We start from the raw sequence: 9,416 nt of genomic DNA, 5'->3' as shown, positions 1-9,416 counted from the left end.
GTTTCCCTTTCACATAACGTGTGGTCAAACCAGTTGTTGTTACCGCAATGTGCATTTAATGTCAAGGTGGAGCAAGGCTGTTTGCACTTATACCAATTGTGCTTATACTTAAGTGGTGAATATGATTTCTGATTTCGTCGGACTTATTTGTATGACATTAAAAAAGTGGTTGGTGGCTTTTTTTGTTCAGTGCACATGAATTTAGTTAATTATGGATTTATTTGTACTGTTTTAAATAAATATTTTAATAAAAATCAAATATTAAAATAATGTGTTTATTTAAGTGCTAAGTGCAGTTGCATTGAAACGTCACGTAATGGAGAAAGGCGACGATTTTGGTATCTTTAAATCTTGCCAAAGAAGTTTCACGACTGACACGTGTGCTCGGCCCACACGCTCTTTATTTTTTTGTATATTTGGTTAATTTATGTTATTTTATCCATAAAATATTTATCAATTAAAATTTAGATTTTAGAACATTCACACTGCATTAGCTGATTGATGATTCTTGTTATAAGTAATCCATAATCCACTTAACAAATTTTATTTATTATCTTAAAAATTACATTAATTAATTCCCACTTTACCCAAAACCAGAGTCACCCTACCCATATTAACGACACCAAATTACGGACAAGTTTTTGTGCATTCCTGAACGATCACTGAACGTCATGCAACCGATTTATTTAAGACTATTAATTATTAATAAACATTATCTGTCGGTTTGTTTGTATTTTTTGATTTATCTATACTTACTAACATTATAAAGCTGAAGAGTTTTTTTGTTTGTTTGTTTCCATGTTTGAACGCGTTAATCTCAGGAACTACTGGTCCGATTTGAAAAATTATTTCGGTGTTAGATAGCCCATTTATCGAGGAAGGCTATCATTACGCTAAGACCATCATTAGTGGAGCCACGCGGGTGAAACCGCGAAGCGCAGCTAGTTAAGGATATTTTGTACTATTTGTACTATCGAGTGACTTTTATGAAACTAGGTCAATTAAATTTGATAAAGTTTATAAGTTCGATGATATGTCACATCTGCCAACCGGGAAAATAGATAGGTTGATGTTGAATCTTTCTTTATATTATTTGTATTATTCAGGAATATTCCGGCATCCTGTCTCAACATTACATTACGATTACGTGAAGTTAATGACCATTTATTGAATATTCCAATCTCAAAGATTTATTTATTCATTTAGACATCTTCTAGAAGCACTTTTGAATCGTCATTACATATTTTTTACATTTACCACCGATTCTGAAAGCAGTATCTATGGAGAAGAACCGGCAAGAAACTCCATAGTTGCTCTTTTAAAATCATTTCAATATACAATTTAATTTTAGAAAGAAAGAAAGAAAAACCATTTATTCCAACACACACAACACACATATAAAATAGCATTGTAAATTTAAAATAATATGTAATAGATAACATAAATATATGTGTGGTTGCATGCGCTAAAAAAGGAAGCCACTCAGGATACCAGAGGCATAATACCTCAGCACTGATTTTCAGTGACCCCTTACGACATCCAGATTGTCAGCTGCTTTACTGGATAACAATCCATACTAATAAGATTATAAATGCGAAAGTAACTCTGTTTGTCTGTCTGTCTGTTACTCAATCATGCCTTAACTACTGAACCAATTTGCATGAAATTTGGTATAGAGATATTTTGATACCCGAGAAAGGACATAGGATAGGTTTTATCCCGGAAATCCTACGGGAACGGGTTTTTCTTTGAAAAAGCGGGCGAAGCCGCGGGCGGAAAGCTAGTAATAAATAAGGACAAAGTGATAAATAAATACAATAATACATAATCTACATAATATATCATAATATCATATCATATCATCATGCCATGCCTTTACAAATGTGCATTGGCTCTTTTAATCATTTTCCACCAGGCGACCGCAAGTTTGATAGCTGCAGCATTAAAATTGAAGAAAAAAACTGTTTCGATCATTGACCAATTCCTCACGATGTTCTCTTTGGTGACAATGTGCAGATAAATAAGATAAAAACTGTAATATATGTCGCAATATCAGCACATAAATTATTTGTGTAAATAATTCAAGTAAAAAACCGGCCAAGCGCGAGTCAGACTCGCGCATGAAGGGTTCCGTACTATGGGGACCCTTAATATTTTTTTTTTTTATTTTTAGTATCTGTTGCAAGCAAGCAAGCAACGAAAATACATAATTTGTGAAAATTTCAGCTTTCTAGCTATCACGGATACAACCTGGAGACAGACAGACAGACAACGAAGTCTCAGTAATAGGGTCCCGTTTTACCTTTTCGGTACGGAACCCTAAAAAGGACTTAATCTCTCGTTATTGATTACAACAAGGAAGTCTTGAAGAAACAAAAACTTCTGCCGCCTGCATCTTGATTTATATATTCTGTTGTTATTTCGTGTGCACTAGATTAAACGAGTTATTTATACTTTAAAAGCATTGAGATGGAAATTTTTTGTTTTTATTACTTCGTCTTATTGTACAAATATGTTTGTTGAAACTTTAAATTATGCTAGCTTATTTTTTTATTTTTATCCATTGAATTAATTTCGTCAATTTTAGTAACTTATGCTAACTGTTCTACATAGACGTATGTATGGTTGGGCAGTAATTAGAATCTATACAATATTAATAATGCGAAAGAAACTCTGTCTGTCTGTCTATTACTCAATCACGCCTACTGAACCAATTTGCATGAAATTTGGTATAGAGATATTTTGATACCCGCGAAAGGACATAGGCTACTTTTTACCCCAGGACATAGGATAGGTTTTATCCCGGAAATCCAACGGGAACGGGAACTATGCGGGTTATTCTTTGACTGCGCGGGCGAAGCCGCGGGTGGAAAGCTAGTATCATCATAAAAGAGTTATATGTATATTATATTCGCTAACTAAGCTATAGGTATTTATAAGTTGGGCTTAAACATAGTAAAAACATCATCATGGTAATAAATTAATTTCTACAAGTATTCTCGACCTAGAGCAGATGCTTGGGGTACACCAACCCCCACATACAGTAATAGCTCAAGTATATACACAATTTTAGCAACAATGAGTGAAAACACCGCATTTGACTGACACGCAATCAATTTTGCAAGTATTTGTTATCATCCAATTAATATTGACGAAATGCAGGCATGTTATTAATTAAACGCATCCTATAAATCTGTTTTGAAATAAAAGTCGTAAAATATCATGAATTTTCTTTGTGTATCCGATGTAGATGGATTTACGATGTTTTTTTTTACGTAATGATTGATTTGGATTATTTATATTTATAAATATTGTCATTTTTTCTTTTATTATTAGATAGTTATTACATATTGCAATTAAAAGTTTTGTAAAAATAGTGGATACAGGATATGTTTACGATTTTATGATCGAAGTAAGTTCAAATCCATAATTATTATAGCCTAATGAAATATAATATAACCTAATATTTCTGAATTTAATGACTGTTCTGGCTTGTTACGTAAAAGACAGCGAAAAATATAAGTTTTCAACAAATCAACAAAATAAACATAAGAATGTTATCAAAAATCTAAAATTAACTCATAATGCAACGCAATTGTCGGAAGCAATCATTATTGAAGAGAAAGAATGTACAGGGCCGGATTCGAGCGATTATTTTTATAAACTACTAGCCTCTCATTTCGGCTCTTCCTATTAGCTCAAGTTGTTTGAGTGCAAAAGTGTAGGATGTCGAAAAATAGTTTAGTTGCCCAACTGCGCAAAAAGCAAGCTTATGAACGATTTCCCTGTTAAAAGAACACTTGTTTTCCAAATAGTAGTTTGACTACCTATTTGCTTTTGGAATAAACCTAAATTAATATTGACAAAATAAAGCGTAGAGATTATTTTACTACTAGCTGTGCCCGCGACTTCGTCCGCGTGGAATAGTGACTGCATAGTAGTTACTAATTAACTTAATTATTGAGTAAACACGTACTACCATAAATAATTAAAAGAACTGATAGTAAAATTTATTACCGAACTGTGCTAAAAAATAAAAAAAATAAATGCCTTATTAATTTTCTATGTATTTCTTTTACATTATGTCATATTATTTTTAAGCACCAGGGGGGAGGCGAGCAAATTTCTTCCTTCCTTGTATGGATGTTATTAACAATGTATCGTGCAGCAACTGATCAGCTTAATCGATACTCAGTTCTTATCAAATCCAGCACCAAATCCAAATCAGATCTTTCCTGTCTCACGCCTGTAGTAACTAAACCGTTTAGACCGTGCAATAAAAATTAAATAAAAAAAACCCAACGCAACGAAGAAAAGTGCATAGAAAAAGGAATAAATAATTTCACAAACTTCCCGACGATCTTTAAAAATAAATACCATTTTAAATATTTATAAAAAAAACAAAGTCGTCGGGGCTGCCATGCCAACATTATCATAATATAATATCATATATACCTCTATAAATATTTTTTTTTAGAATGGTACTTAATTTTTAAGATCGTCGGGAAGTTTGAAAAATGATTTATTCCTTTATCTTCGTTGCTTTGGGATTTTTTTTTTTAATTTTTAAATTTTTAAACTTCTGTTTTGTTATTTTCATGTAATATTTTCAAGTGAGCGAGACCGAACTATCAAATATACCTCCATATTACATTCCTACATCATATTGATTTGGGCCGTAACCGTGCCCAAATTGTAATGGACCACAGTGGCAAAAGAAGTGGTAGATTTAGGAAAAAAAAATTCCAAGGGCCAGGCCTATGTGGCTTTGAGTAGAGTTCAAAATTTCCAGGGTGTGGCTATCCTCTCGCTCCCATATCTCCTCTTCTTTCACAGATTTTTAACCCTTTCCTTTCCACCCCTAGTAAATGGCAGAACCGATTTTGATGTAAACCATATCTATACGTAATTGTACCTATATGTACATTGTACACGTCATATTATCCTGTCGTTTGATGCTCCATTTGGTTTATTTATACCCACTGTCGCCCCTAAAGTGCCCTAAATGTAATAAACGGATGAACCGATTTCGATAAAATATGACTAATTGTAATTCACACTTTGCCCTTTCATATGCCCCGCTTGAGTATATTATTTGACCACATTCGATTATTGTTCATTTCCACTTTTACCGCTGTAATCTAATAAATGGATTAACCGAATTGGATAAAAATATAACTAACTGTACTTCACTCGTTATGCACTTTCATATTTGACAATATTCGTTTTTTTCATTCCCACTTTTATCCATATATAGGTATAATAAATGGATGAACCGATTTTGATTAAATATGTCTAATTATACTTAACACGTCATGCCCTTTCATTTGATATGTCACTTGAGTATATTTGACAAAATTCATTTTTTTATTACCACTTTTATACCTATATCAAATAAATGGATGAACCGATTTTGATAAAATTTGACTTATTGTTACTTTCATTTGGTCGTTCACTTTCATTTCACTTTTATTTTTTACCCCTATATACCTAGATATAATAAATGGATGAACCTATTTTGATAAGTACACTTTATATAAGAACCAGCGTCTGAAAATATGCTGCCTAACAAAAAAAACCTTACCTGTTAGCGAGCTACGGTAGCACAAACATGTATTATACACATATAGTTGTCAAACACTCATCACCCATCTTTTTGCGTCGGGAGTTAAAAATATAATACGACAATCGACATAATTTAAAGGACATTTTATGTATAAAATTTACCTAGAAAAAACATAATTCTAATTTGACCCCTTCCCCCCTACTACTTCAGCTTACCCCTCTCCCCCCCACCCTTGGGGACTTTCGATATGATCACCTGGACATTTATAGGAATAACTGTAACAGATAACTTATATCGTACACTGTACAGTGTACAATAAATAGAATGCCTTAGCAAATGTTCGCCGTGAATACTTAAATGGTCATAACTTTTTTGTTTACGAACCGATTGACATGAAATAAACACTAAATGTTAAATGAAGATTACTCCAATATATTAGTGAAAACCGCATCTAAATCGGATAAGCCGTTTCTGAGATTAGCGTGCACGAACATACAGACAAACAGACAAACAGACAAAAATTTTTTTAACTACAGTTTTGGGTTTGGGATCGATTTAGTAATAACACCTGCTAATTTTTTTTCCATATTTTCATTGTACAGACACCGCTTTTCTAGAATTTTATTATATGTATTGATTTATGATTAGATGAGATGGTTATTATTTGAAAAACTACGCTTGCAATAAAAGTTATTTGCATGTTTTAAAAACGCGTAGAACTAACTGAACAAAAAAAAATTGAGACAGGGAAACATGCGCATGCCGCACGGCTTACAACTATAACAAGTGTCGTTACAACTATTCGTCTTAATTTTTCCGTCTTAAACTATCGCAGCGCGCGATAAGGAATTTCGTTCCAATAAAACTTATGGTCCTACCACAAAACAATTTAAAAACAGTCTAACTTTAAACAAGGGATCTGTCACTTTAATTGTTGCCTATGTGAAGAGAGAAGAGACAAAGAGAACCCGCGCTTAAAGTTAAACCCTGTCTAAAGTTTTTTTTGTGGTAAGATAGATATAGTCTAGCTTTCAGCTTTTTTTAATTTGAATGCAATACGGGCCTGTACAACAAATAATTCAGTATAAGCGTATGCTAAGCAATGTTAATTGTATTCTAATGAGTGACACACGGACAGATTGTAATGTCACTTGTCTTGTATATATTGTAATTAAAGTTTAAGGTGAATGTTTGATGGGATTTTTTTGTTTTGAATTCTTTTAGTGTATATATATATATAGTGTATATATATATATGAAGTATATATATAGTGTATATATATATATATGAAGATTTGATTTTATTAATAGCAGTGGTAGAAAAAATAATATTTATGAAAGCTTTTTTAAAAGTTTACATGCAGACAAAAAAATATAGTTTAAATTTTACAAATGGCCTTCTTAAAATTTCGCATTTTCTGGAAGAGATCGCATTTTACCTTTTATTATGCATTGTTTGTATTTATATTATTTTGTATATCACTAGTTACATAGTATAAAACAAAGTCGTTTTCTCTGTCCCTATGTCCCTATATTGTATGCTTAAATCTTAAATACTACGCAGCGGATTTTGTTGCTTTTTTTAATAGATAGACAGAGTAATTCAAGAGGAAGGTTTTAGTAATTATTAGTACATAATTTATTTGGTTTTAACAAAGCGGGCGAAGCCGCGGGCGGAAAGCTAGTTAATTATAATTTTTCGATAGGAACTCAAGTTATTTGTGAAATGTTAATAATTAATATCGACTCAGAAATTTAACCATATCTGTTACTTTAACAAATAAAACAGGACCAAAAAAACAACAATAAATATGCAATTTCAGTTTATTTCAAAATTAAACTGTTACACATCACGAAAACGGCTGAACTCAAGGTGATGGGATTTCTTCACGCGGATGGCAGTTGGGGCATTGGCCCATAGCAACCGCGACTACCGTCATGATGACTACCATGGCTACCTGAACGTGAAAAAAATATTTATTAATAAAGTATATTTTCCTTTGTAGTATTTTGTTATTAATTCAGTTACAGAATATCCATACTTAATATTATAAATGCGAAAGTAACTCTGTCTGTCTGTTACTCAATCACGGCTTAACAGTGAACCAATTTGCATGAAATTTGGTATAGAGATAATATTTTGATACCCGAGAAAGGACATAAAATAGGTTTTATCCCGGAATATTTAAAAGGCAGAAAGCTAGTCATATTATTTATTATGTTATGTCTTTTATGTCTTCGCTAACGTTTGAAATGAAAATCTAAATCAATCTTGAATCCAACTGAATCTAAAATTGCAATTAAAACTTACTCCTCATAAAAAAGTTTAGAACCAAATACATGGCCAGAACAAATATAAGCATGAGGAACATAGAGATTTTGTTAGAGATATTTTGTAGAGATATTTCATACTGGAATTCTAACGGGAACGGGAACGCGGGCGGAAAGCTAGTACTTGAATAAAAATATGTAAATGTATTTGTGTTGGAACAGATCATTATAAAAGTCACTAGAATAATAATAATATGTAGCTTATTATCAATATTGTATATACACTTTATTTTTGAAGTTAACTTCTTTTGGCGCGATGGAGAAAAATGATGAGAGTGAATTTTTACGATGCGCGCGCACACCGACACCTAAATTTAACAGCATGAAGTTAGTTCTAGGTGGTATGACAAATTGATAACTATGTTCAAGTTGTTTAGTCTAGTATTTTTTTCCATATGCCAAAGAAGTATAACTTCTAACGCGTGTACATATGTACACACTCTTTTTTTTAAATATTATGTAGTTATAATAGAAATAAAAGAAATATAGATGTAGAGACTAGAGCCATTGTTCCTTTTCGAGTAGGTATGTGTAAATGTTATTGTCAAAAGTCGCTTTCTCTGTCCCTATGTCCCTATGTTTGCTTAAATCGTTAAAACTACGCAACGGATTTTGATGCGGTTTTTTTTAATAGATAAGAGAGTAGATAGAGAGAGATTCATAGAGTGATTCAAGAGGAAAGGTAGGAAGGGTAGGTTTAAAATTTGTTATGTTTTAGAGTTATTTTTTTTTGGCAGAGAGCTAGTAAGTAGGTAGTAACTACTAAAAAAGCGATCTTCTACATAACTAATTAAAAATAACGACTCACCACAAAAATGTTTTTCATTGTTGTTTATTTTTCTTCGTTCAAAGAGAAATATAATTTTGTTCTGATCCAAACGTCTTTTTATACTATAATTATAAACCGTATTGAATCAAGCGTAGAATTAACAAGTAATAAAAATAAATGAATGCCAATAATAAGTGTCGATGTTAATTTTATTTTTCATACGATTTTCCAAGGCTTGTTATTGTAATGACTTAATTAGATATTAGTTTATTAATGCATAGACTTATTTCTAGTGCAATGAAAATTAAAAAATTTGGTTCTCGACGATTAAAATTTGTTATTTTCAACTCGGTTAATCCATACTATAATATTATAAATGCGAAAGTAACTCTGTCTGTCTGTCTGTTACTTAGCCACGCCTAAACTACTGAACCAATTTTCGTTAAATTTGGCATGGAAATACCTATGTAACCCGAGAAAGGACATAGGCTACTTTTTATCCCGGGAAAATGACGCAATCCCGGAAATCCTACGGGAACGGGAACTATGCGGGTTTTTCTTTGACTGCGCGGGCGATGCCGCGGGCGGAAACCTAGTATATAATATTTTGATTGGTAATACGATTCGTCTGTACAGAAAGCTTCGAATCAAAACAAATATGAAATTAAACCTATCTAATTTTACTAGGAAATGTAGGAATAGTGTCTTTTTTTTGTTTGTTTGAACGCGCTAATCTTGGGAACTACTGGTC

At 32.2% G+C, this 9,416-nt stretch overlaps 1 long non-coding RNA gene across 1 annotated transcript; it reads right to left on the bottom strand.

Annotated features, from left to right (window-relative positions):
- Positions 1–7,371: 7,371 nt before the first annotated feature.
- On the bottom strand, positions 7,372–9,004 carry LOC123704077. Its single transcript, XR_006753080.1, has 2 exons — positions 8,705–9,004; positions 7,372–7,523 (listed from the first exon to the last, which is right to left on the bottom strand). It is a non-coding gene; the product is annotated as an uncharacterized LOC123704077 (long non-coding RNA).
- Between the last annotated feature and the right edge of the window lie 412 nt (positions 9,005–9,416).

Source organism: Colias croceus, chromosome 28 (genome assembly GCF_905220415.1).
Source record: "Colias croceus chromosome 28, ilColCroc2.1".
NCBI classification, from domain to species: domain Eukaryota; kingdom Metazoa; phylum Arthropoda; class Insecta; order Lepidoptera; family Pieridae; genus Colias; species Colias croceus.
The sequence above is the reverse complement of the archived record's forward strand: the minus strand, read 5'-3'. Positions and strand labels throughout refer to the sequence as shown.